The following is a 26,186-nucleotide window of genomic DNA, read 5'->3' on the forward strand; positions in this document are numbered from 1 at the left end:
TTCAAACTTCCAGCAGAATTTTGTCACCTGATCAAACTAATCATAGAGGTCAAGGTATTTGCAACATAAAAGAGCAAATATTAAAGTATTAAAGTACTTTTCTTCCTGTCACTTCTTGGAGAGCAAGGGAAGGAAGGAAGGAAGGAAGGAAGGAAGGAAGGAAGGAAGGAAGGAAGGAAGGAAGGAAGGAAGGAAGGAAGGAAGGAAGGAAGGAAGGAAGGAAGGAAGGAAGGAAGGAAGGAAGGAAGGAAGGAAGGAAGGAAGGAAGGAAGGAAGGAAGGAAGGAAGGAAGGAAGGAAGGAAGGAAGGAAGGAAGGAAGGAAGGAAGGAAGGAAGGAAGGAAGGAAGGAAGGAAGGAAGGAAGGAAGGAAGGAAGGCACTGCCACGCCAGGCCCAGCCCCTCTCTGGGGACACTTCTTCTCTCCCAGCACTGTCTGCAATTCCAGCAGGTGCAATTGAAAATCCCACTGAGGCATTTGCTACCTTGACAATATAATTTCTCACTTTTTGGTCACAAACTCCATCTAATTCACTCTGGCTGAGGCTGGCAGGCAGCACACCGTGGCAGGGCTGTTTCCAGCTGTGTCCTTTATGCTTTTTTCCCATGCTCCACTGAAGGGCTCCGGGAGTTTTTCCCTCTTGTGCTTTCTTGCATAGTGGAACCATTATAACAGAGCATGCCCCTGAGCAGGCACCCCTTCCCTGGGCACCCCACCCCTGGGCACCCCACCCCTGGGCACCCCAGCCCAGCCCTGCACATCACACACATCCTGGGGGCATTCCATGGTCTGTACAGTGAGCACAACAAAGGAAAAACAGCTTTTAAAAATGGTAAATCCCCCAAAGTGAATATTTATTCAGAGTAAGAAAACAAGAACTAGTGAATGGAGGTGCTCAAGCTCAGGAGCACAGCTGCTTCGGAAAACTGACACGGAAAGCACAATACAGGAGTGAAAATATGGCACCTACAGATTTGGGTCAACAAATCTCAAGTTCAGTAAGAGAGCTGGGTTTCCATAAGGCACTGTGATTCCTCCACTTAGGGATAATAATCTACATTGTTCTTAAAAAGCAGGATGTCAGCAGCACAAACCAAATAATAGACCCTTCTTAGGCAGCGAGGGGATAATGGCTCCCAAGACAAAAGGAGAATTTATTTATCATAAAATACTCTTGAGAATCAGGCAGTCACCTGGTGTTTAATGCAGACATTGCAGACCCGAAGGAATTTTGCTTGAGTGTGACAGGGAGTGGGAAAGGTTTCTGTCTCATGAAAATTCATTGAAAATTACATTAATGCTGCTGGGAAGGCAATAGCATCCAGCAGGAAGGGAGGCGCTGCCTCATCCATATGGATCCCATTTGCTGGAGTCTCAGTCTGTGCCCTGCTGCTGGTCCCATCCCATTATCCCATCCCATCCCATCCCATCCCATTATCCCATCCCATCCCATCCCATCCCATCCCATCCCATCCCATCCCATCCCATCCCATCCCAGCAGCAGCCACACAGGCTCTCCTGGGACATCCTGGCTGCAGGGACATGGACAAGGCTCTTTGCTCCCAGCACGATCCCCTAAGATCTCTGCAGGCTAAAATGCCTCGGCACATCTCCTTGGGATGCTCCGTGGCACAGCTGGGATGGAGCTCACCTGCGCTCGGGCAGGACAGGCAAGAACTCTGCTATGCTCCTTTTTGCTGCTTCTCTTCCTGCATTTCTTCTCAAGAGGCTTGTTTATACCTGACTTTCCTGATCAGACACAGGAAACAATAATCTATTGTTAACTGATCTATCTAAACCTGTATTTGCAGGTTCTGTCTAATTCCTGGCTTTTCTCCTGCCTTGAGAGAAGCCCAAGTAGCAGCTGTGCACCTCAAGCCAGGCAGCACTGCTGCCACACAGCCACTGCTGAGCACTGCTGAGCACTGCTGAGCACTGCTGACCAATGCTGACCACTGCTGACCACTGGGCCCCTTCCCTGACCTCAGGACTGCCTGCTCTGGCCTTTGTCCCTGGCTTAATGTCACTGTTGGTGTCCCCTCTTCCTCCCACCTTGTGTCCCCTGCTCCTCTTTGTGTCAGCCAGAAAAGTGTCACTGGCCCTTCCTGATGTCCCCACGGGTACACAGTGCCAATGGGCAACAGACTGGGGCACAAAATTGGCCTTTTGAAGGTAATCATTGTTTCCTCTCAAGAGGATGAACACGTGTAGGAAGGAAGGACATCCACCTAAGCTGTGTGTTCATCTCCCCACCTTACACAGTCCCCTAGGTAGGTTTAATTTTTTCTGTCTTTTTAAATTTAAAAAAACGGCGTATTCTAGTGTATTAAATCAATACATAAATATAATACACAAAGGAAGACAAAAATGGAAGAGCTGCACTGCAGATGTCAATAAAACCAATCACTAATTAAATGCCCCCCAAACAGGCAGTGATTGACAGTGAGAGGCACCAGCATTGTCTGGTTTATTGATAAAGGGGGCTGATCTCCAGGAGTGGAGGTCCTCCAAGCAGAGGGTTTGCCAGCTGTGCAGCAGCTGGAGGCAGCCCCAGCTGGGCACCCCCAGAACCTGCCGGGTGCATGGACGATGATGGTCGATACGGATCGATACGGGTCGATACGGATCAATACGGATCGATACGGATCAGCACGAGGCTGCAGGGAGCTCTCAGCGCTGATGCCCAGGCGTTACTCTGCCAGTGAAATGTTCCTCGTGCCCAGGAGTTTGTGTTTGACACCAGCTGTGTCTGCACGGAGCTCCTGCCCTCAGCTCCACGGTGACAGCGGTGCTGTGGCTGCCTTCCCTGGAGTCAGCTCACCCCTCACAGCACAGGAGTAAGGGACTGGGAAGGGGAGCAACGACCTCCATCTGCTCTCCAAACTTTCACCAGCCCTCTCCGCTGCTTCCAAAGCACACCCCGAATTTAGAATTCACGGTGCGTGCAGAGGCAATGAACCCACCAACTCTCAACGGCACAAATCAGCAAATACTGTGATGCATTATCAAATTAAAGATTAGAAATTGAAACGTTTCTTGTAAAGTATGATCCTCGCCTTGATCTGTGCATTTGGAAAAATCAATAAAATAATGTGCAACAACCATGCAAGGTTTCTTTTAATGACTTGCGTCTTCATAAATACCATATTCATTACAGACCTCCATCAAAATATATTATCTGCACTTGCCCACGCTGCCGCTCCTTGATTGGAAAGCTTCACCTTGCTACGGCATGAAAAATGGATAAGAATGGAGTGGAATACAAAAGGGCCACTTATTATTTGTCAGCTGGCAGTGTTTGCCCTTTTAAAGCAGATATCAGAATTTTGAATTTTGATCTTGTAGCAGCAGCAGATTTCTCCCGGAGCTGCCCGTGGCAGGCGTGGGGAGGTGTGGAGCACTCGGACTCCACTGGGTGAGTTTCAGAAGCGCCGTGGCTGCGCTGGAGCAAGGAGCACGTCGAGGAACACGAGGAACAGGTCTGAGCAGCCAGTGCCAGGAGGGGCAATCAATGCCTTCCCCAGACCTTTAGTGCAGAGACATCGCTGGGAATTACAGACTCTGCAGCTGGTGTCTGCCTGGGAGAGAATGCTGTCCCCTGTGTCCCACTGAGGAGGGGACAGAACTGTCCCCTGTGTCCCACTGGTGACAGTGACAGCGCTGTCCCTTGTGTCCCACCAGGGAGGGGACAGAACTGTCCCCTGTGTCCCACTGAGGATGCTGACAGAGCTGTACTCCTGTGTCCCACTGAGGAGGGGACAGTTCTGTCCCCTGTGTCCCACTGAGGAGGGGACAGTGCCACCCCCGTGGTGTCCCACTGGTGACAGTGACAGTGCTGTCCCTGTTGTGTCCCACTGGTGACGGTGACAGCGCTGTCCCCAGTGAGGGCTCCTTCCCTGCCTCTCTGTGCTCTTCTCCAGCCCCCGGTGCAGGTGATGAATCTCCAGGTTTGTGTTTTCACCTTGTGCACAAGGTGTTTGTGCCTGGAGCACTGCCTGCTTTCCCGGCACCTGGAACCAGCCGTGTGTCCGTGGCTCCCTGCTGATGTTGGTTTATTTATTTATTCACACCATCCGTGCCCTGAAACAAACTCTCCCTGTTTGCTTACCTGGAAACCATCTGACTCTGTCTTTCTCTCCTTGATCCATGAGCACAAACACTAGGAGACCTAATTTCTTCAAGATATTTACCAAAAGATTTAATAATGATTGGATTGGATTTATTGTAGAGAGAGATGGCATTTTTTATCTCAAACAGTACCAAGACCCTTCTCCCCAGCTGCCAAAACCAATTGATCCAATATTAAATTCCACAAAATGAGCAAACTGCCAATATCGCTATGTACAAAACCTCAACTGCCCTCCCAAAACATTAGCAGCTAATTAAAATTAAACATTATTGCTTCCCACATAGCATTACTGCCTTCATCAGGAAGGTCTTTTGGGGACATTCCTCTCCTCCCTGCTCAGGTGATGGCTCGTGTTCTGTGGAGAAGGAAAACGCCCAATTTAGTGTTTGAGATGAAGTGTCCGTGTGGCAGCTGAGCCCCAGCGAGGCCCGGCCGAGGCTGCTTTGACCTTGTCCTTCACTTTGTGCCCCCACAGGGATGGGCTGGGCTCTCCTCACAGGCTCTGCTGGAGCTCCCTGAGAAGCCACCAGCTGCTGCTTCCTTCCCTTCCTCATCTCAGGGACAGGAATTTAGAGGACAAAGGTGAAGGTGGCCATTTGCAAGGAATGGTGTGCAGATTCAGCAGAAAATGCCCAATCCAGCCCGGCCCGTTCTGCTGGAGCCCAGGACCCCTTGGTGGGAGCCCCTCCTGGGGCAGGAGCAGCTGCAGGAGCGGGGTGGGCAGAATCCGCGCTGCACATCTCCCTGAAATCTGCCTAAACCCCTCCAAAGCGGGTGTTAAACATCTCAAGAACACTCTGAAAAGGAAAATGCAAATAAACAGAGCTTTTTTTTTCCAAGGCGGTGAAGGGGATTAGTGAGAGTCCCACCCTCTCCGATCCCATTTGCATTCGGTGTTCCGACGGCACTTGACTCTGAAATCATTCCAGTAAAGCGGAAAATTAATATTCTAATATGCCTGCTTCTCCAGCAGCTACAAATAAGTAAAGTGGAAGTAGTAAAGAAAATGTTCTAGTATTAACTCTGGGTATGAATATTTATTGTAACTTGCCCTCAGCCACCTGCCCGTCCTGTCCCTGCTCACTGGCAGGAGCCCCAGCAGGAATTATTTCCATGTTGTTTATCTAAGAGGGGAACAGTTTCTTTCTGAGAGCCTTTTGACCATCTTTTAGGGTGGGATTTGCTCAGGTGGTTGTGGTCACTGGTCAGGGGCATGGTGGCAGGGGTCAGACCCATGGCTGTCCCCAGAGCATGGGGCTGTGGGCACAGATGGGCAGGGGGGTCCCCAAACTTACACCCGGCCAGAGCAGGGGTCACTGACAGAGAGGTGAGGGATCCATTTAGTGCTGTGCTGGAATTAGGGATCCATTCCCTACTCTGCAGGAATTTGGGATCCTTTTCCTGCCTTGCTGGAATCAGAGATTGTTACCCACTGTCAGGGTGCTGAAATCGTGGTGCAGGTGGAACTGGCCCTGCTGCTGTTGCTCCATGTTACTCCACCCCTGAGGTGGGGCTGGGCTCTCCGTTATTCCCAGTATTCCATCCCTGAGGTGGGGCTGGACTCTCCGTTATTCCCGGTGTTCCATCCCTGAGCTGGGGCTGGACTCTCCGTTATTCCCAGTATTCCACCCCTGAGCTGGGGCTGGACTCTCTGTTATTCCCAGTATTCCATCCCTGAGGTGGGGCTGGGCTCTCTGTTATTCCCAGTATTCCATCCCTGAGCTGGGGCTGGGCTCTCTGTTATTCCCAGTCCTGAGGTGGGGCTGGGCTCTCCGTTATCCCCAGTATTCCACCCCTGAGGTGGGGCTGGGCTCTCCGTTATTCCCGATGTTCCATCCCTGAGCTGGGACACCCAGGAGCAGCGTGGGGCACCAGGGGCTCTTCCTGGGCTCGGGAAATGCCGAATCTGCCGGGCACACCGAGGTGCCCCAGGGTTTGTCCTCATCCTGCCGGGGCAGAGCGGGGCTGGCAGCCCCTCACCTGCCCTGAGCCCTGCTGGGGTGCAGCTCAGCCGTGCCCATGGCTTTGTTTGTGTAGAGAGAGAAGTTTATGGGTAAAACTCGGGCATTCAAGGCCTGTCTGCTGAGGGTCACCCTCGGGGCCCTCCTTCAGACCCAGCCATCCCGGGGCACTGCCTGCTTGTGGCTGGTACCAACTCAGGACATTGAATTTGCACTCTCAGGTATGTTATCATTGAAATATAATCTAAAACATTCCAATGCTGTGGCAACATTAAATAATTATGGCTTATTCCCATTTTCCCCCTATTTTCATGTCTGCAGTCTGTGATGACTGAATATACAGGAGGAATGAATCCCTCATTTCCAAGTATAAAACTTGCATACTGTAAGGCTGAATTATTCATATAATTCCTGGCCAGCCCTATCGCTATTTACATTCTTGATACCGAAAAATATTCTTCAAAGACGAATTTTAGCAATTAAAATTTAAAGATGGAGTTTGACGACGCTGGTGATTAAATGGAAAGTTCAGGGTGTGGCTGGGGTCAGGTGCTGGTGAGGCTGGCAGCATTCCCGAGTGGGCCACAGTTTTCTGGAGTGAATTTAACCCAAATTTGAACACCCTTTTGGCATTTTTTTTTATTTTTCATTTTCCCCTGAGCTGGAAGCCAAGCACTCTCTGCTGCTCATGTGCAGCACACAGACAGAATTTTGGCAGCTGAAAGCATCCCTGGGTGGCAGCGCCCACAGCCCTGGATGTGCCATATGTGGGAAGCCACCAATGCATCCCTGGCTTTCCTGCTCTCCTCTTCTCACCCAAACAGACTCCTCTGCCTGCTCCACCTGCTTAGCAGCAGCAGGTATTCACTGCTAATGCTTTTTTACATCTCCATCACAATGTTAAGAAATACTGAAATCTCTCTATTTAAATTGCTCTGGTGAGGTACAGTACATTAATCATAAATATTTTATATGAATCTGTCCTTTTTTTGGGCACATCTCATCAGTGTCTTAGTAACATCCTTTCCGCAGAACTTTAATCTGTGTTCTTATAAAAGCAAAAATAGAGGGGAAAAAAGAGAGAGACAACTAGGTGAGTATTGCTTCCGTGTCTCCCAGGCGATGGGAGCAATCCCAGGGAGGTTTCCCCAAGCCAGGCTTTCAATGTTCCGTGGCACCGCGGGTGGAGCTGCCACGGGCGCTGCTGCGGAGGTTTGGGAGGTTTGGGGCTGCTCCGCCCGCTCCCCGCGACAATGACACCGAGCGCTCCCCGCGACAATGACACCGCCCGCTCCCCGCGACAATGACACCGAGCGCTCCCCGCTCCCACAGCCCACGGAGCATCCCGCCCGTGTCACGGAACCAGCCAGGTGTCATTTCATTCATTTCCTGCCATTCGATCCTTTCCGCTGGATTGTTTGCGATCCGCCGCTCCCCTCCCCCTGCCCGGCCTGCCTGCGCCGCTCTGCAGCCCTCGGGAATCGCACCGTAAACCCTAATGCCGATTTTCCCGGATTGTGACACCCTTCGCCTTGGTGTGACTCGCTAAACCCCTCACAGCAGGGGCGTGAACCGCCTTTTATCTCCCGTCGTGGCAGGGCACAGACAGCATCCCCGGGGGCAGCATCCCTGCTCCATCCCTGGGAGCAGCATCCCTCCATCCCTGAAATCAGCATCCCTCCATCCCCAGGAGCAGCATCCCTCCATACCTGAAATCAGCATCCCTCCATCCCTGAAACCAGCATCTCTCCTCCCCCGGGGGCAGCATCCCTCCATTTCTGGGATCAACATCCCTCCATCCCTCCATCCCATCCCTCCATCCCCAGGAGCAGCATCCCTCCATCCCTGAGATCAGCATCCCTCCATCCCCAGGAGCAGCATCCCCCATTCCTGGAATCAACATCCCCCCATCTCTGGAATCAGCATCTCCCCATCCCTGAAACCAGCATCTCTCCTTCCCTGGGGGCAGCACCCCTCCATTTCTGGGATCAACATCCCTCCATCCCTCCATCCCTCCATCCCTCCATCCCTCCATCCCTCCATCCCTCCATCCCTCCATCCCATCCCTCCGTCCCCAGGAGCAGCATCCCCCCATCCCTGGGATCAGCATCCATCCCTCCAAATCCGTCCTTGTCCAGCAGGGCAGAGCTCCCCCAGCACACAGAGCTCCCCCAGCACACAGAGACTCCCCAGCCTGGAAAATGTTTGTTTTGCTTTGTTTTGTTTTGTTTTTCCCAAAAAGTCACCAGCTGTTCCCTTTCCTTCAAACGGCATCAAAGGTTTTCTTTTTGTGTGGGACATTTCCTCAGAGTGAGGACGTTTCTGAAAGCCAGCCCTTCCTTCCCAGAAAATAATCCAGGTTTTGGCAAGCTGCAGTTGCAGAGCATCCATGGCCTTTATCCACAAAGCCTTGGGGATGACAAGTCCCTGTGGAGAATCAGGGATGGAAATTTCCAGCAGAGCTGTGGGAAGAGATAGATTTTTTGTGCCTGTGAGTTTCAGAGGCACTTTGACAGACCCTACATTGGAGAGCTGAACTTTGTTTCCTTTCTATAATGCCCACAGTAAAAGAACAAAGGAGTAAAACAAAAAAATTCCAGTCTTCAAATCTTCAGAACTATTTTTTAGCCAGCAACAGTGGGAGTTGTGTACCGAGGTGAAGAATAGGGGATGATCTTACAGTACAATTTAAATAGCTTCTGAAACATAGGCAACCCTAATTAACATTTTATGGTACTGGAATTTTAACAAGAAAAGCAATTTAGTCTGTGAAACTCTATTTGTAACAATGGCAATGATAAACAAAGGGGGAAAATGTTCAGGGAAGAACAGAAGAAGGAATGGAGAAGAAGTAAAGGTGGAGGAGATGCAGCTCCACCAGTTAATAGGTGACTGAAAAAGATATTTTTGGAGAATTATGGAGACGAAGTGAAACCAAATGACCAATGAAGGGAGCTGGGCAGCTGGGGAACCCCTCCCTCTCCAAATTGTTTCTCCTGAGCGATGCTTTAATTCAAGTCTGCTCTCTCCTAATCTTCACACAAACCAAAACAGCTACAGGAGCAATAATGCAAGGAAACCAAAGCAAGGCTAATCCTCCCGCTCTCCTCAGTTCATGAGCAGCTCTGCACAGTGCTGGAGCCGCAGAGTTCAGTGCAAAGGTTTCCTCTGCTGGTTCTGAGCAGCTCCAGGGCCGGGACTGAGTCTGAGTGAGGATCACTCCTGCAGGGCTGCTCCGAGCCGAGCCGGGCCAGCCTGGCCAGGGCCACAGCAGCCAGCCCGGGAGGCACGGCCAGGGCAGGTCACTTCTTCAGCCCCACGAGGCAACAACTGCGCTGCTTAAACAGATTTTACTGCTTTTTTTACTCCAATCATGGCTTCAATTCCTTTTGCTCTCAGGCTTCTCTGTCCTGAGTGTTTCGTCACCTGATGGCCAGACTGCAAAAGGAAAAGTGAGCGTTCTTGCACAGATTTTGGGACAATTCTCTTCTGTTCAGTTGTAAAAATACAATGAAATAAGCTCCTGCCTTGGCAGCTTTGCAACAGCAGACACAGAAAGGCAAGGAGCTGTTGCAGAGCTTTATTTCAGGGGCCCAAGTGCGCTTGAGGGGGTGCAGAGGGAACAGGGCACCTGCAGTGGGGAGGGTTTGTCCCACGGCTGCTGATCTCATGGGCCCATGGGAACGAGCTCAGCTTCAAGGTCTGTCCCAGCCCAAAGGATCCGGGGTTCTGTGCTGGGAACACAGGGAGGTACAGGTGTGGTGGGAACACAGACAGGTACAGGTGTGGTGGAAGCACACACAGGTACAGGTCTGATGGAAGCACAGACAGGTACAGGTGTGATGGAAACACAGACAGGTACAGGTCTGATGGAAGCACAGACAGGTCCAGGTGTGATGGAAGCACACACAGGTACAGGTGCGATGGAAGCACACAGGTACAGGTGTGATGGAAGCACACACAGGTACAGGTGTGATGGAAGCACACACAGGTACAGGTGTGATGGAAGCACACACAGGTACAGGTGTGATGGAAGCACACAGGTACAGGTGTGGTGGAAGCACACACAGGTACAGGTGTGATGGAAGCACAGAAGTACAGGTGTGATGGAAGCACAGACAGGTACAGGTGTGATGGAAGCACAGACAGGTACAGGGGTGATAGAAGCACAGACAGGTCCAGGTGTGATGGAAGCACACAGGTCCAGGTCCCAGTGATCATTTCTGAGGCCCGTGCTCCACGGCAGGGCTGTGATCAGTGGGAGCAGCTGGCCAGAGCTCGCTCCCCTCGTGAGATGGATGGTGATGATGCTGGGGCTGGCACAGAGCCTGCAGTGTTTATTCGTGAGCTCTGCCTGCCCCATGCATCATCCCCAGCTACAAAACTATAGGACTCTTTAATAAATATTTTGCCTCTAATGTCTCGGTGTGAGGAGATTTATGCACTGATTAGTTCTTTCATCTTGCTTGTCGGAGGAGCTCTTGTTTACAGAGCCCCTGACTGAAGGAGCTGCAGGGGTGGCAAACTGTGCCAGGTGCCCCAGGGCTCCTGTCCCCAGCAGCCACCAGCTGGGCCACTCGGGCCCCAGAGTGTCCCCCAGTGCCACACGGCCTGGGACACCTCCTCGGGACAGGGATGGACGGGGCCCTTCCCCGTGGTCATCACAGACAGTTTGTAACGTGCTACTCCTCGTTCTGGTTTTGTCAATCACGCAGCAGACGCTCGTTTGCTCTCTAGATATAATTAAATAGCAAATGCTGCACCTTGTTAGAGAACGTGAGGCAGAGGCCATGCTTGTGACACGGTGTGAAAGATGAAAGAATTTATTATCAACACTTTTAAATGCACTGTCACATTTTGACATTTAAAAAAAAATCCTAAATAATAGGAATAGTTTCAAGTTCCCACAAAGAGGCATCGTGGTACTCGAATTGTAGGGATGCCAATGAATTAACATCAGTTTGCTGATCAGTTTGCTCGCCCTCAGCTCAGTTCTCCTCCCACGCTGCTCCTTCCAAAGGGATTTTGGTTCTAGGAGCTATTTCAGAGTGGGAACAGGGGTCGTGGTGCCTTTTGTGTGGGAGCAGAGGGCTGTGGCACCGCTGCTCTGTGGGCTGGAGCTGACAGGGTGAATTCTGCCCTTTCCAGCCTGCGAGCTGCGGCTCAGCCCCGGCTCACAGCGAGCTCCTCTGGGTGCAGGGGCTGCTCTGATAAGGAAGGAGCCCTCCCTGCCGGGCCTGATAAGCAGGGGAGATGCAGCCCCTGGTCCTCTGGCTCCGTGTCCCACGTTTCAGCAGAGAGCAGCTCTGGGAAACACCAAAAGCCACCAGCTCCACCACTCAGAGCCGAACATCGGCCCCAGAATCACCTCACCAGTCCCATGTCACACCTGGGAGAGCCTTCGTGCCCTGTGGGCCAATTACTGAGAATCTCAGGTTTCACCCAGTGACCATTGATTTTGCTCTCTCATTTACATCTATAGAACAATGTTTGTCGGTGTAAAGATGCAGGAAAAATAAGAAATTGGGGGTATTTTTAGTTTGCCTAACGAGGCGCCACAGGCATGATGAGAGTTCAGAACGGGAGTAATCACAGGTTAATGATCTCATCCTCACCGTTGGGTTAATCACACAGACAAATAGCAAGGCAAATCCTGGAATATTTATTCACTGCTGGAAGAGTGGAAGAGAGACAGAGTTGGCTTCCCAGAATGCTGCCTTCAAAATAAATCCTGCCATCAAGGTGCCTTTTGGTGGGGTTTTTATGATACATACTTTACTGTGGAATTGGTATCTTAAAAGATTCCTATTTATTGTTTTGTAGGCTGGAAATTAATTTACATCTATTACTGCAAAGAAGTCCCCATTGGTAGGTAAAGGTTATTTGTAATGACCAAATTTGTCACTGTTTGGGATCTCTTAAAGGTCACAGTGGAAGGTTTTCTCTCGCTTTAAATAAAAATCTGTATTTTAAAAAGAAACGCGCTTAACTTTCATTTCATAGAAATATCAAACCTGTTTGCACTATAATTTACTTTTGGAGCTCTTGACATTTACGCAGCTGCCTGTCTTTGGAGAGCAATCTCTTGATTTGGCCGGGAAGCAGCCGGCGAGGGGTGGGGGAGCGGAGAGCACCGGGTCCTGCTGGCACCGGGACCTGCCCTGGCCAGGACAGCACCCCGGGCACAGCCGGGCACAGGGGTGGGCACTGCCCTCCCGTGAGCTGGCTGTGCCAGATGGAAAAGGTGTGGAAAGGCTGGAAAAGCCCCGGTGCACTCCAGCCAGGGAACAGCAGCTCCCGTTCTCTGCTTCCGCAGCATCGCTGCTGCTCCCCCGTGCCCACCCCAGTGCCCGGGGACATCCGTGGCACAGAGCAGCCTCTGTCCCCTCCTGCTGCCCGGGAAGCCCTGGCCCAGGGGCTGCTAAATCTTCTCCTGGCAGACACAAACACGACAGGTTGTACCAGGGAGAGCTCGATCCTCTACAAGCCACCAGCACCGTTTGCTCCTTTCCTTAAAGCTGGGGTCCGGTTTGAATTACAGCTCTTTGGGATACCCAGAGGTTTACAGCAGATTGAGCATTTTATTTCCATGCCAGCTTTATTTCAGGGGGACTCTCACGCCACTTGAGGGGCCTTGATGTGAGAACAACAGAGCTGATGCCTCAGGAGGGGGGAACAGCACCAGCATCCCACAGAGGGGAGCAGGGGCAGCCCTGGGGAGGGACTGGAGCCGCTTCCAGGTGGGGAAGGATTCCTCTCCCCCTTCGGGCTGGGTTATTTCTTAGGGAAGCTGAGCCCCTCAGGCTCAGGGCGGGTACGGGGGGCTGTGTCAGGGCTCGAATCACGTCACCCGTGTGCTGGCTGCCCAGGGTCCCTCACCCCGCAGCCCTGCCAGGAGTGACAGTGCTCCCAGCCCCGGGCAGGCCAAGGAAGCAGCTGAGTTCATGGGAGAATTATCTAAATGGCAAAGGCAGCTGAGAGAACAGGACAGTCCAATTAATCCACAGACACACCTGCGTGAGGTTCCATCAGCTAACGAGGGAGAAGCAGAAGTGTTGTGTCACCACCCTGCACGTTCAGAGCCAAAACACCAGGGCCAGCGGCCAAGCCAGGGGCAAGCCCCCAGCCCCAGGAGAAAACCCTGGGTGGCACCCCGGCTAGAACAGCCCCAGCCCAGGTGGAGCCCCCCCAGCCCCAGGTGGAGCCCCCCCAGCCCAGGTGGAGCCCCCAGCCCTGTCTGGAGCAGCCCCAGCCCCAGATGGAGCCCCCAGCCCCAGGTGGAGCCCCCCAGCCCCAGGTGGAGCCCCCAGCCCAGGTGGAGCCCCCCAACCCAGGTGTTCTGCATTAGCAGGAGCCCTCCCTGCTCGAGCTTTGTTCTGTTCCTCAGCTCTTTGCCCCAAACTCGAATCAGCTGTGGGTCATTAATGCTGATTGAAGGGGCCAAAATTGGGTTTGGGGAGGGTTGGGGTGGCAGTTCTCTGTGGCACTGAAGGGTGTGAGGTGTGTTCCAGACGTCTGCAGGGTGAGTGCTGTGTTTTCTTATTTATTAATTTGTGGTTTGCTGAACTAGTCAGGGGGCTCAGAAAGATTCTGAATAATGTTTGAATTGTGCTTTCCTTGCTTAACAGAAATCTTTGCTGCTTGTGTGCGCATGAAAGATGCCAGTAAAATGAAAACTATTATACAGTATTGAGGTTGTGTTTTGGACTACAATTGTGTTACACAAACACGTGGGGCTGTGTGTGCTGGCTGCAGCACTGCTCTCTTTGTTGGAAAGTTTATAAAACAGTGGTGTGTTCCTGTCCTGGTTCAACCCTCTGGGGGGTAGAGCAGTTTCAGTTTGGGTGATGCGGTGCTGTAATCTCATTTCAGCCCCTGCTGGTGTCCCAGAGGATAAATGAGGATTGTGGAGCACAGAGAGTGCAAAGGGAGCTCATCCTTTTGTTATCGTCAGCTGAGGGAGCTCGGGGAAAATAGGGCAGGCCTGGGTGTGGGGATTAAAACAGACCAATTTTGTGCTTGTACTGCCATTGCCTCAAGTGCTATTAGACTTATGTTCTTTGATAAAAACGGTTTTGCTGTGGGTTTTTAAAAATGCTTATTGATGTGAGTAAGACTCCCTTAACTCTCCAGGGAATTTCCCTGTGAGGCTGAGCTCAGGATGCTCTGAATTTCTGTGTTTGGCTGAGCTCGGGGTGCAGGGATGCTCTGAATTTCTGTGTTTGGCTGAGCTCGGGGTGCAGGGATGCTCTGAATTTCCATGTGGGGCCGGGATGCTCTGGATTTCCATGTTTGGCTGAGCTCAGGGTGCAGGGGTGCTCTGAATTTCTGTGTTTGGCTGAGCTCAGGGTGCAGGGATGCTCTGAATTTCCGTGTGAGGCCGGGATGCTCTGGATTTCCATGTTTGGCTGAGCTCAGGGTGCAGGGGTGCTCTGAATTTCCATGTTTGGCTGAGCTCAGGGTGCAGGGATGCTCTGGATTTCTGTGTTTGGCTGAGCTCGGGGTGCAGGGATGGTCTGAATTTCCGTGTTTGGCTGAGCTCAGGGTGCAGGATGCTCTGAATTTCTGTGTTTGGCTGAGCTTGGGGTGTAGGATGCTCTGCTGAGCTGCAGCAGGAGCTGCTTTCTCCTGGCTTCCTTCCCCTTCTCGGTGGAAACCTGCCCTGCTGTGGGCTCTGACCTGCAGGAGAGGCTGGGAGACCTCAGAGGGTGCTCAGGGAGAAAGGGAACTTTTCTGGCACCTGGATTTAATGGGAGTGTGCTCCTGCCCTGCCTGGGAGAGGCTCTGAGTGAGAGTTTGGTTCTAACCAGGCACCTGAAAACTTCTTATAGATGTAACTCTGCAGCAACAAACCAATGCAGGCACTCCACTTTAATGTCTGCAAGTGTGTCTATCTAATGTACATCTTGTGTGTTTGTGTGCATTAAAATCACGGCCCCGAAGCTTTTCAGGCGCTTGGGAATCCCAATATAAATATTTATTGAGAATTTCTCCACTTTGAGATGAAACACAAGACAGTTCCTACTGCATCCTGCCTTACACGTGCTTTTATTTGGATTTATCTGAGTTGTTGAGCATAACTTTGCATGTGCAGTTGTGGAAGATGGAGAAACACCGTGGACAAGGAGGAATGGCTCCCGCTGCCAGAGGGCAGGGCTGGATGGGACATTGGGAACTGGGAAATGTTCCCTGGGAGGGTGGGATGGAATTCCCAGGGCAGCTGTGGCTGCCCCTGGATCCCTGGCAGTGCCCAGGGCCAGGCTGGACACTGGGACTGGAGCTCCTGGGACAGTGGGAGGGGTCCCTGCCATGGCAGGGTGGCACTGGGTGGCTCTGAGGGTCCTTCCCACTCTTGTTTGATGGCAAATGGGTGTGAGCAGAGCAGGATCAGGGCTTTGCCCAGTGGGTTTGGGGCTGTGCCCCCTGTGCTGAGGAGTGGGGAGGGATAGCAGAGCCCAAAGCCCCCTGTGTGTCACCAGGCTCTTCCCCTGAGCCTCCTCCATCCAGAAAAAGCAGCAATTTTAATATCATGCAGCAAGCTGGTACAGAGCCATCAAATGCTGAGTGCATTTCCCCCCCTTTCTAAATTGATGTGCAAATCTGGGCGGTTCATAAGTACCAAACTACAGCTGCAAAAAGGTCCTGACAAGTTTGTAATGACATCCTCAATCTAATAATTGCAGGAACAAAGCCAATAAAAAAGGACATGTCATTGTTTTGAACAACACAAGTTTAATATATTGGGAATTAAAGTTTGAGCTTAATGAGGAAAAGTAATTTAGATGTAAACAACTGGTCTGAGTCAAAAGCCTGGGGATTTCAGCAGGCCATTATCCAGCACAGAGTGCCTGTAAAGCCGGCTGAGCTGAGAGAAAGCTTTCCAGCAGCTCCCAAAGCCGTGTGCTTTGGGCTGAGTGTGCCCCAGCAAGGGGAGGGGAGCTCGGGCTCTGCTCCCTGGGCTCACAGGGGGACCCAGAGGCACTGGAGCTGGCACAGCTGCTGTGGCAGGCAGAGGGGGCACACCAGGTTTGTGGCACTGTGGTAAATCAGGTGAACCCGGTGGGGCAGAAATGCTGATGTCTGACTCAGTTCAGAAGGCTGAATGAGTTCTTTATTATAACTGTGCTATAATACATTAATATACTATTTAAAGGAGATACTAAAACTACAAACCTACTTTTTCTAACTACCATATCTAACTCTTCACAGCTGGTGACCCTCTCAGAGCCCAGCCCCAGGTGGGTTGGATTGGCCATCAGCTCAAACAATCCTCACCAGAATCCAACCAAGCAATCACCCCAGGGAAACAATTCTCCAAACACATTCCACATGGGAAAACAAGGAGCAGAAACAGAAATAGTTTTTTTTCTTTCCTCTGTGTTCCTCTATGAAAAGTCCTGAGGGAGAGGAGCATGTGCCTGGAACATGGCACACTGAGGTGGGACCCTCCATCTCTCAGGGGCTGTGCTGGCTGGCAGTGCCCTGCAGCTCCCAGGAGCCCGGTGGTGCCAGAGCAGTGACAGGTCAGGCTGCTGTGTTTAATGCCCAGGGCTGGCAGGGCTCTGTGCAGGGCCCAGGCTCTGCTCCTGGATCTCTGCTGCTGCATCCCGAGGGAACCAGGGCAGCAGCAGTGCTGTGAGCCAGCCCTGGGCTGCTGCTCCTGGCTGGCACCGAGCCACTTGGGCACCCTGACCTCCCAAATTCCTGCTCCACGGGTGCTGGGGGAGACCTGCTCTGTGCCCAGCAGCCTGACCGAGCTCAGCCAGGGGCTCCTTGCTCTCCTTTCTCTCTGTCCAGCAGTTTTTTTCATCTCTGCATCTCATTATTTTAGAACAGGAAGTTTAGAGCAAATGATGTGCTAATTATAGCTCTGCTTCACATCTACATCTTCAGACTGTTACACTCAGGAATAAGAGTGTCAAAATTGTGTTGAGAAATGAGAATGTGTCACAGGAAAAGAGCTCTTCCTCGAACGCTTTCTATATAAAATGTGTGCTTTCCAAGGCATCGTTTTGGCTAAGAAAATGATTCCTTAATGCTCTGCCTTAAGGAAAAATAGGTGACGATTCATGGTTGAGGCAAATAACAGAAGCCTGGGTGCCAGGATGGGATGAGTGGTTTCACCAAGTGCAGGAATTCCCAGATGCAGGAATGGCCATCAAAAAGCACTTGAAAGTGCTGCAGGAAGGTACAAAAACACTGTGTTAGGGGTTAAATGGCACAAGCTGAGCTGGTGGTCAGGTGTGGATTCTTCTCCTGGTTCTCCATGGGCACAGTTATTGAGGCCAGGGGAGTCTGATTGGTTCCTGGATGGTGAAATTTTTATTCTTTTTTGTGGAGGTCTTCTCCTCATCTCAGTCAGTTTGCAAGTAGAATGGAATCTAGGGAAGCGTTTCGTAGAGTTCCAGGAGATTTTCTCTTCAGAGCCAGTTAACCTTTTATTATTTTTTGCAGTGTTTGGGCACTGCTGTGGAGCAGAGCTGCTCAGCTGGGAGGTGTCCCTGCCTGGAGGGGCTGGGATGGGGTAAATGCTGTGGTTGCCCTCTCCGTGGGGCTGGTGGCCACTGCTGTCCTGGCAGGGAGCTGCTGCTGGCCAAGGCAGGCAGAGGCACAGCTGGTGCCCAGCCCCTGGCCTGGAGAAGGCTCTGCCAGGGCATTGGCACGTGTGGCTGCTCAGGGGGAGCTCACAGCATCCCAGGCTGGGTTGGGAGGGACCTCAGAGCCCACCCAGTGCCACCCTGCCACCTCCCAGTGTCCCAGGTGCTCCAGCCCCAGTGTCCAGCCTGGCCTGGGACACTGCCAGGGATGTGAGCTTGCCAGTTGTCTGACCCTGTAATGAGTTTGGGTTTTCCTCTTCGTGAAATGTCGGTGTGGCTGTGACAAGTGCCGGTCAGGTCCTCTAAATTTCTGCTCATGGTAATGAGAGAATGGCACTGCATTGCATAAACTTTGCATAATAAACACTGAAAATGAGCCTGAAGTCATCTGGTCTTGCCCTAAGGCACAAATGTAATGAAGCTGTTGTGATGTCTCTTTAAAGAGCTCCAGAGGCTCTGGAAAACCCTTCAGTCCTGATCCTTGCAGTTCGTGCTGTTCAAGGGGACTTTGCAAAGGCAGGGATGCAATTGGACACTTTTATGTACTCTCAGGGCTGTTTTTGTAAATATTTCCTTGGTATAAAACACAATTTGCACCCATTATCAGTGTTCTCTGTAAATCCATATCTGCTATTCATCTCTGCTGGGGTAATTCCCACGCTGCTGCGGGAAGCTGAGGGCTTCAATTCCCGTTTTTATGTTTATGGGTTGGTATATGTCTTTCCAGCCGTATGTTTTTATGGAAGTAGAATAAATATGTACGTCTGAGAGCTCTAAATACTTGAAAGGCTGAAGTATCTGACTCCTGCTCTTGTGAGAGCAGTTTCTGCCCGAGTAAATGCATTTTGTTCTCCTGGCTGTGGCAGAGGAGGAGCGGGGCTAACACCCTGAAATGCTGCTGTGTAATGCACCAGGGACATCACTTAGGATGGGTTTGGGGTTTTTTCCAAGGTAAATTGCTGCAAAAGGTTTTTATGACTCCATCCCTGGCTCAGCCACCTCGCCAAGCCCTTGGAGAGAGTTTCCAGGCTGGAGGCAGAAGCAGCAGGAGTGCGTTGGGGCAGAGCCCAGAGCACCCTCGGGAGCTCTGGAAGGGCTGCCCAGAACAGGCACAGCCCGTGAGGAGGTGAACAGCATTCCTGGGCACCTGCCCTGCTCTAAATGGGGGTGAAATAGGGGCTCTGAGGGGGCCCTGCCCTGGCAGGGCTGAGCTGGGCACTGCCACCTTCCTCTCCTCAGAAAATGAGGCTGAGGGGAGACCTCAGGGTGCTGCAGCTCCCATCCCTGGCTCTGTGACAGGACCAGGGAGCTGGGCCAGGGGGGTTTGGGTTGGATTTTGGGACAGGCTCTTCCCCAGAGGGTGCAGGCACTGCCCAGATCCCCATGGAATGGGCACGGCCTGAAGCTGGCAGAGCTCCAGGAGGGTTTGGATGCTGCCAGGGATGCCCAGGGGGGATTTTGGGGTGTCTGTGCAGGAATGGGGCTGGATCAATGATCCTTGCATGGATCTTCATGGATGGGGATTTTCTCAGGATGTTTCCCAACTCAGGATGTTTTTTAGCTCTTTTTTTTTTTTTTTTTTTTTTTTTTTTTTAATCTGGTGATAACAGAAACTTATTTAAATCAGTTCCAGGGAATAATTGTAGCAATCATCATCATTGATTATGTTGTAAGGTGGGGTTTTGGCACTCTTTAGGTTTAGTCTTTTTGGCCTTCAGCTGGGCAGAAAAGGCTCTTGCACAAACCTCTTGCACCTACCAGTTAAAGGCTGATGAATAAACACCCCCACCCCTCAGATGGGGCTGCACGGCCCCATCCCTCTCCTCTTCAGGGCCTTGCAGGGAGTGGGATTCTCTGCCAGAGGGGGATGCAGGGACACCAAGTTTAAATACCCCTGGTGCACCCCAAAACAAGGAGTGGGAGCTGGCTGGCAGTTCCCTTCTCCATCTGCACCACCAAACACTCTGTGATGGCCACACTGGCGTGGTAAAAGTGCTCTGTGCCCACTGCGTTTCTGTGCCGTTTCTGGGGACGGCTTTTTGTTCTGCACCATCCCAAAACGTGTGAGAGGACTCTCAGCAGTCTCACCCTCCTCCACGCTGTGTCTGCGGGGCTTACTCAGTGCAGGGGAGATGAAACAAAGGAGTTTGAAAATTTTGGGACAGTTTGTTGTTATCCCAACATCCTTGATCAGAGGCGATTTCCCTCCTTCATTAGAGCTGCTCCGGATGCTGAAAGAGGCCACAGGTGAGGGGCTCAATGTACTGTTGGGCCAGACTGGTGCCAAAGGTGGGGAAAAGGACCACAATTTGGGCTTTGATTTGATTTATTTCTTTAATGGTCGAGCTACTTCATTAGAAATCCAAGTATGGAAATAAACCACCCCAAAATTGTTATTTAATAGGAAAAGCATCCTTTTTCTTCTTACATCTTCTATCCTCATGCACCAGCTTTGACTTAAATATCACTATTTTCCAGCAGTTGGGAGAATGGTGTGAGGGAATGGTGCAGGAGTGCAGCAAGCAGCTCAAATCTGCTCAGGTTATATTCGATTTACAGGTAGAAGAGGTGTGAAGTACCTGCAGTGCCAAGCTCCTGTTTTCTGTATGTTCATTTTAGCTCTCATTTGTGTTAAATGTTAAGCCCCTACTTGCTCCTGAAGGTCAGGCATAGCAGCAGTGTGACAAAATGAGACCCAAAATTATGCTGAGGGTTTTGCACGCTGCTACAAACACAAAACCAGCTGTGCTGGGTGTGTTTCACAAGGGGCCCTGGTGCTTTCAGAAGCAGCCACTGCTCCCTGGGGTAACTCTGTGTCACTGGGAGAGCGTGGGCTTGTTCAGTATCGCTCAGTTATCTGGCAAAGCTTGACATATCTTAGATTAATGACTTGGTAGTAATCAGGATAATATGCATATTTGGCATAGAGAAATGAGGATGAAAAACAACTTTTTTAAAATCCAGGTGTGTTTCTAGTGGCGTACTTGAGGGGTTTGTGGCTCCCCTTTCCCTGGTGCCCCTTGCAGCTCAGGTTGGGGTTGAAATGAGGCAGGTGTGGTCTGCATTTGGCAGGATCACCCTTGTCGGGGTAAAATCCTGGACTGGGTTGGGTTGGAGAGGACCTTGAATCCCACCCAGAGCCACCCCTGCCATGGCAGGGACACCTCCCGCTGCCCCAGGTGCTCCAGCCCCAGTGTCCAGCCTGGCCTGGGCACTGCCAGGCAGCCCCACAGCTTGGGGTGGTTCAGCAAAGGGATATCCATCCCCTGGCATGAGAATGTTTGTTGTAAGCACCATGTCTTCAAATGGGACCATGAAGTGATAAATTGCGTTAATCCCGGGCTGTTATGACACTTGGAAATGCCCTGCAATTACTCAGCTATTAATTAACTGCTAGGAGTGTACTTTTGCAATTAGTTATCAGCACTTGCCAATACTTGAGAGGGCAGGCAGTGACTGTTCTGGTGGGACTGGGGGCAGAGGGAAGGGGGAGCAGGGTCCCTCTGAGCCTGGCAGGAGAAGGTGCCAGTGCAGGGTGGGGCTGCTCCTTGTCATGCTCTGGACAGTCAGAACCCAAACAACAACTAAACTGTTTATTGCAATGCTTGGTGGCTCTGCAGGGGTGGCTGCCTTTCCTCCGTGAGGGCAGCAGGGGAGAGGCTTGTGAGAAGCTGCTCTGTAGGGCAGTGTCCTGTCCAGCTGGAGATCCTGGTGAAAACACGGGGAGAAGGGATAATAAAAAAGCAAATGCTGCAGGACTCTTTTTGCCCTCTGTGAATCAGAGTGGTGTCGTTTCTGGTGTCGTTTCGCTTTCATAAAGCCCCGGGCAGGTTTGGGTGGGAAGGCACCCCCAGCCCACCCAGTGCCAGCCCTGCCATGGCAGGGACACCCTGACCCTGCCAGGCTGTCCCCGTGCCCAGCCTGGTCTGCAGCCCTGCGCTGGCTTTGGGTGGGCATGGGGATGCAGGGCACACCTGGCACAGGTGAGGGGCTGGGCTGGGACAGGCCCTGTGGGAGGGGCTGGGGCTGCCTCTCCCCCTGGGTGTGTGTCTGTGTGCCCTGTGCCCCTGGGGAAGGCAGCAGTGCCCAGGGCCTGTTTCCAGCCCTGCAATGTGCCCTTGCTCCGTTTCCAGCCCTGGAATCTGGAATCTGCCCTTGCTCGGAGTGTCCTCGCTGCCACAGCCTCTGGGACACTTTCATGTCTGTGCCCGGTGATTAATTGCTGTAACCTACGCTTTAAAGTGCAAAGGCAATTAAATAAATCTTCTTATGTTCGCTCCTTTTCCTATGAACCAATAGATGTAAAAGGGTCTCTAAAGCCTTATTTATCTTGCATTAAATCAGCTGTAATTGTAAAAATATTCCACGGCATCTGTGATCCAAATGCTGTTGCTGGTTTGATCCTTTCCAGTGCCTGTCTGGGTGCAAGGCTCTGCCAGGCACAGCTTTTCCATGAACTCTGTGGCTCTAGTTCTGCTGGCTCTGGATGTAGCCATTACCCAAAAACTGCAGAGTGGGAGAGAGGAAAATGTGAAATGTGCTTTTTATGTGGCGATTTAAAGACCTTGTGAAATTAGATTTAATTGGTTTGGGCTGTTGATCCAAGCTGTGAGCCTGGCTTTGAGGTTTTTCTGTTTTCATGGAGCATGGTGTTGCCCCCAGGGCAGATGTGAGAGGTTCCAGTGGGATCACAGAACCTGCGAGGTTGGAAAAGCTCTCCAAGACTGAGTCCAGCTGTTCCCCAGCACTGCCAAGGCCACCACTGGCCCGTGTCCCTTCTGGAAGGTTCCTGGCGTGGTGGTTCCACCACATCTCTGCAGGGAACCTGCCTGCAGGAGAGAGGTTTCTTTTCTCCAGGGCAGAGTGGAATTGCACTGAATGAATTTAGCTGGAGCCAACAGAACTTGGTAAGACCAGCACAGGGAGTGCTCATCCCTCCTGGCTGTTTCTGGGGCTGCTGGGTGTGGGGACAAGCTCAGCCGCCTTGGCTCCTGTGCCAGGGGTAGCTGAGGCTCCCTGTGATGCTCCTCAGGAGCCAGAGGGATCCCAGAGCTGCTGAGCTCTGGGCTCCTGCAGGGTCAGTGCTGCTCTGGCCTGTCTCGGCCTCCTCGAGTCCCCTTTTCCACTCTTTGGTCTGGCATTTCTGTCTTTCAGTCCTTTGTGACCTTCCCTGTCCCCTGACGTTGTTTCTCTGCTTTGGGTAGGGAAACATGCAGGGGATGTTCTCAGGCTTCAAGGGGTCCTTGTGCCTCAAAACCTCTTTGTTTCCCAGCTCTGGGCTGGGGGCTGGACCTCTGCAGTTAAATGATCTGCACTATGCACCTCAATCCTTTTCTGAAGAGTTACCTTAAAAATTACAGGTTATTTTAACCCTCTCTGGGCCACAGCCCAGGAAAGCGTGGCCATTCAGTTTGCTTCATCTTTCTCCTCTAAGGTGTCCATGGCTCTGAAGTGTGAGTGAATTAAGGCACCACAAGCCACAGCTCCCTGGAGCTCAGGGCTGGTGTGCTATTGTAAAGAGCCAACAAATACCACTCATATGCTTATTTGGGGGGGAAATATTCTGAAATAAGACACCTAGCACTATTTGGGTCCTGGTGGTGATTGACTTCCTTTTGTGACACCCACAAACTGAAGCATTGAAAATTTTATGAAGATGAGACGCAAAGCAGGGTTTTGAGGAGAAAACTGGTGGGCTTTATTTCATGGAAGGCTTTTGAACAGAGATTCCTCCCCACCTTTCTGCCTGCTCCCAGCCAGTACTTCGGGCAGGAGGTTTGGGCTTCCGGGCTCCAGGGCAAAGGCTGCTGGGTGCAATAGAGATGCACATTTTAACATGCTGGTTAATGCCTTTAAACGTCTCAGGAATGAGGTTATTGGGTTACTGCTTTTGTCTCTCCTGGCGATGCTCTCCCAGTGAAGACACGTGGGAAGCTCAGTGAATGAATTACAGAAAAGCCTCTCAGATTTGTGTAGGCTGACTCATAAGTGCTTCATTTCTCTACTAGCAAAACCACTTTGTTTCTATGAAAAAACCTCCAGTCCAGCTTGGCATGAAGTAGTTGATGAGCAAGTGTTTCATGGTTAATGACTTAATCAATTTAAGATGAATGAAGGAGGTCAGTGGAACTTACCACCCCTCTGCACTACTGAAAGTTACTCAAACCTTGCACAAGTGAGGAGGTGACCTGGCAATGGGAAAATCCTCCTAATTCAAAGAGAACTATTTGGAAACGTCAGAAGGGAGCCCAGTGGCCACGGCTCTGCAGGGGACAGTGATTGCTTGGCAAGGTGCAGTTTTGGACTCGTGGTCCTAAGGACCTTAACCCTCCTTCTCCTGAGTTTGTGGGACTGGAGGGGCTCAGAAAATAAGAGGGGGGGAAAAATCCCATCAGCAGGACCCCGGTGCTGCCCTGGTGTGATGGGGTAGATCAGGCTGGAACAGCCCAGGAGCTGCTGCAGAGCTGCCCGAGCCTTCTGCAGCTGCAAACACCCAGGGAACTCACCTGGGCTGTGCTACCCTGACAAGTCCCTGCATGAAAGATAACTCTGTCCACAGGGTGCTCTGAAATGGCTTTTCTTTGCTGCTGTGATGTTGCTTTGATATTTTTTTTTTTTTTATCAAAATGTCTGGTAGCTTTCTGGCCTTTGAGTGCTGCCAGAGTGGGCTGTGACTCCCAGAGCTGGCTGGGAATGGTGTCCCTGACTGAGCATGGCCCAGAGCTGGCTGGGAATGGTGTCCCTGAGCAGGGCCCTGTGAATCCCAGAGCTGGCTGGGAATGGTGTCCCTGAGCAGGACCCTGTGAATCCCAGAGCTGGCTGGGAATGGTGTCCCTGAGCAGGGCTCTGTGAATCCCAGAGCTGGCTGGGAATGGTGTCCCTGAGCAGGACCCTGTGAATCCCAGAGCTGGCTGGGAATGGTGTCCCTGACTGAGCAGGGCCCTGTGAATCCAGGCACTGCCTGGGAATGGTGTCCCTGAGCAGGGCTGGAGCATTTGCTCCGTGGTGATGAGATGTTGTCTCTCAGCCTTAGCAGTTGTGTTGGGCAGAGGGTTGAGCTGCAGGATGGGAATGCCCTGTGCAATCTCCCATGTTTAATTTGCACGAAGCTGTGCCACGACATCTGTTATTTGGCCGTGCCTTTGGAACGTGTAGTTCATGGAAGTGTGCCCGTGAATTCAGCTGGAAGCCCGGGAAGGGCTGGTTTCTCTGGGGCCATGCACTTTGCATTGTCACTGTGCACCAGGGGCAGCTCAGCCCGTGCTCCAGCACACCGCAAACACCCTCAGCTCCCAGGCTGGGACTGTGTCGGTGCCTTACAGCAGCCCCATCCTCTGTTCTGTGTCTGGGCAGGCTGGAGGCACTGGGGTTGGGAGCTTGGATCTCCCCTCTGCTCTGAACAGCCCGGGCTGTGCAGCAGCTCAGCACTGAGCAAAAGGATTTCTGCAGTTTGCCAGGACTCTGAACAGCCCTGCTGCATTTCAGCCCTGCACAGGAGAGCAGCATTGCAGGGCAGGCTGCCGCTCCAGTGCTTCTGGAGTGCTGGGTCTGCCTGTGTGCAGGGGAGAGGATTTGTGTCCACCATCTCCACTTCATCTTCTGGCTAATAAAACTCCAGCTGTTTTCGCCATGGAGTAACACATCTGTGCTTATCATAAGCCTTCATGGTAAAACAAATGCTTAATTGTTGCATGTTTCATCACAAGGAAAACCAGAAGCAGAGAGAGCTTTACAAGTTTCCCCAAATTTGTTGTCTTTACCTGTGGGTTCCCACCTGTACCTGCGGTGGGACTGGATCTAACAATTGATTATCTAATTGTTCTAACAATTGATGTAAATGTGCCAGGATAACTTTACTTGGTTTCCCCGATTGCCCCTCATTCTGTCTATCCCTTCTGGAGTATCTTTGTTTTATCTCTCAGATGATAATTGCAATCCCTTCCTCGTGTGTTCATCACTCATATGGGTTTGTTCAACTCCATTTCAGGTTGCTGAAGCTTTTCCCTCCAAAGCTGATGTGAGCTAAAAGCCTGCTTTAGCTGTCTAAAGCTAAATTACATTTGGTGATCCAGATAAAATTTTTTCTCTTTAAACCAATTTTGGGAAATAAATAATACTTATCTATAGCTAGGTGATTTTTTTTCCCAAGCAGACATCGCAGTTTGCTGCTCTTAGTTGTGTTTTCCCTGAAAATTCTGGAGGATGCTCAGCTGATTCTCCTGATGTTAAACACCCTTGTTGAAAGCTTTTGGTTGTATAAAAGTGGAAATGAAGGTAATATTGCAAACAGGGTAATGGGAAAGGGGAGTATCTTGCATTTCACTGAAATTATGTGTAACTCCCCGAAACAATAGAAGAAATACATTCTGGTGCTTCTGGTGAAGAATTGCTTCTTTTCAGCTGCTTTGATTCCAGACCAAGAGCTGGAGCTTGGACTTGGTGTGTCCCTTTGGGCAGAGCTGCAGCTGGAGGTGTCCCCACCAGGGCTGCCCCGTGCCCA

This window comes from Taeniopygia guttata, chromosome 8 (genome assembly GCF_048771995.1).
Source record: "Taeniopygia guttata chromosome 8, bTaeGut7.mat, whole genome shotgun sequence".
Classification (NCBI taxonomy): Eukaryota; Metazoa; Chordata; class Aves; order Passeriformes; family Estrildidae; genus Taeniopygia; species Taeniopygia guttata.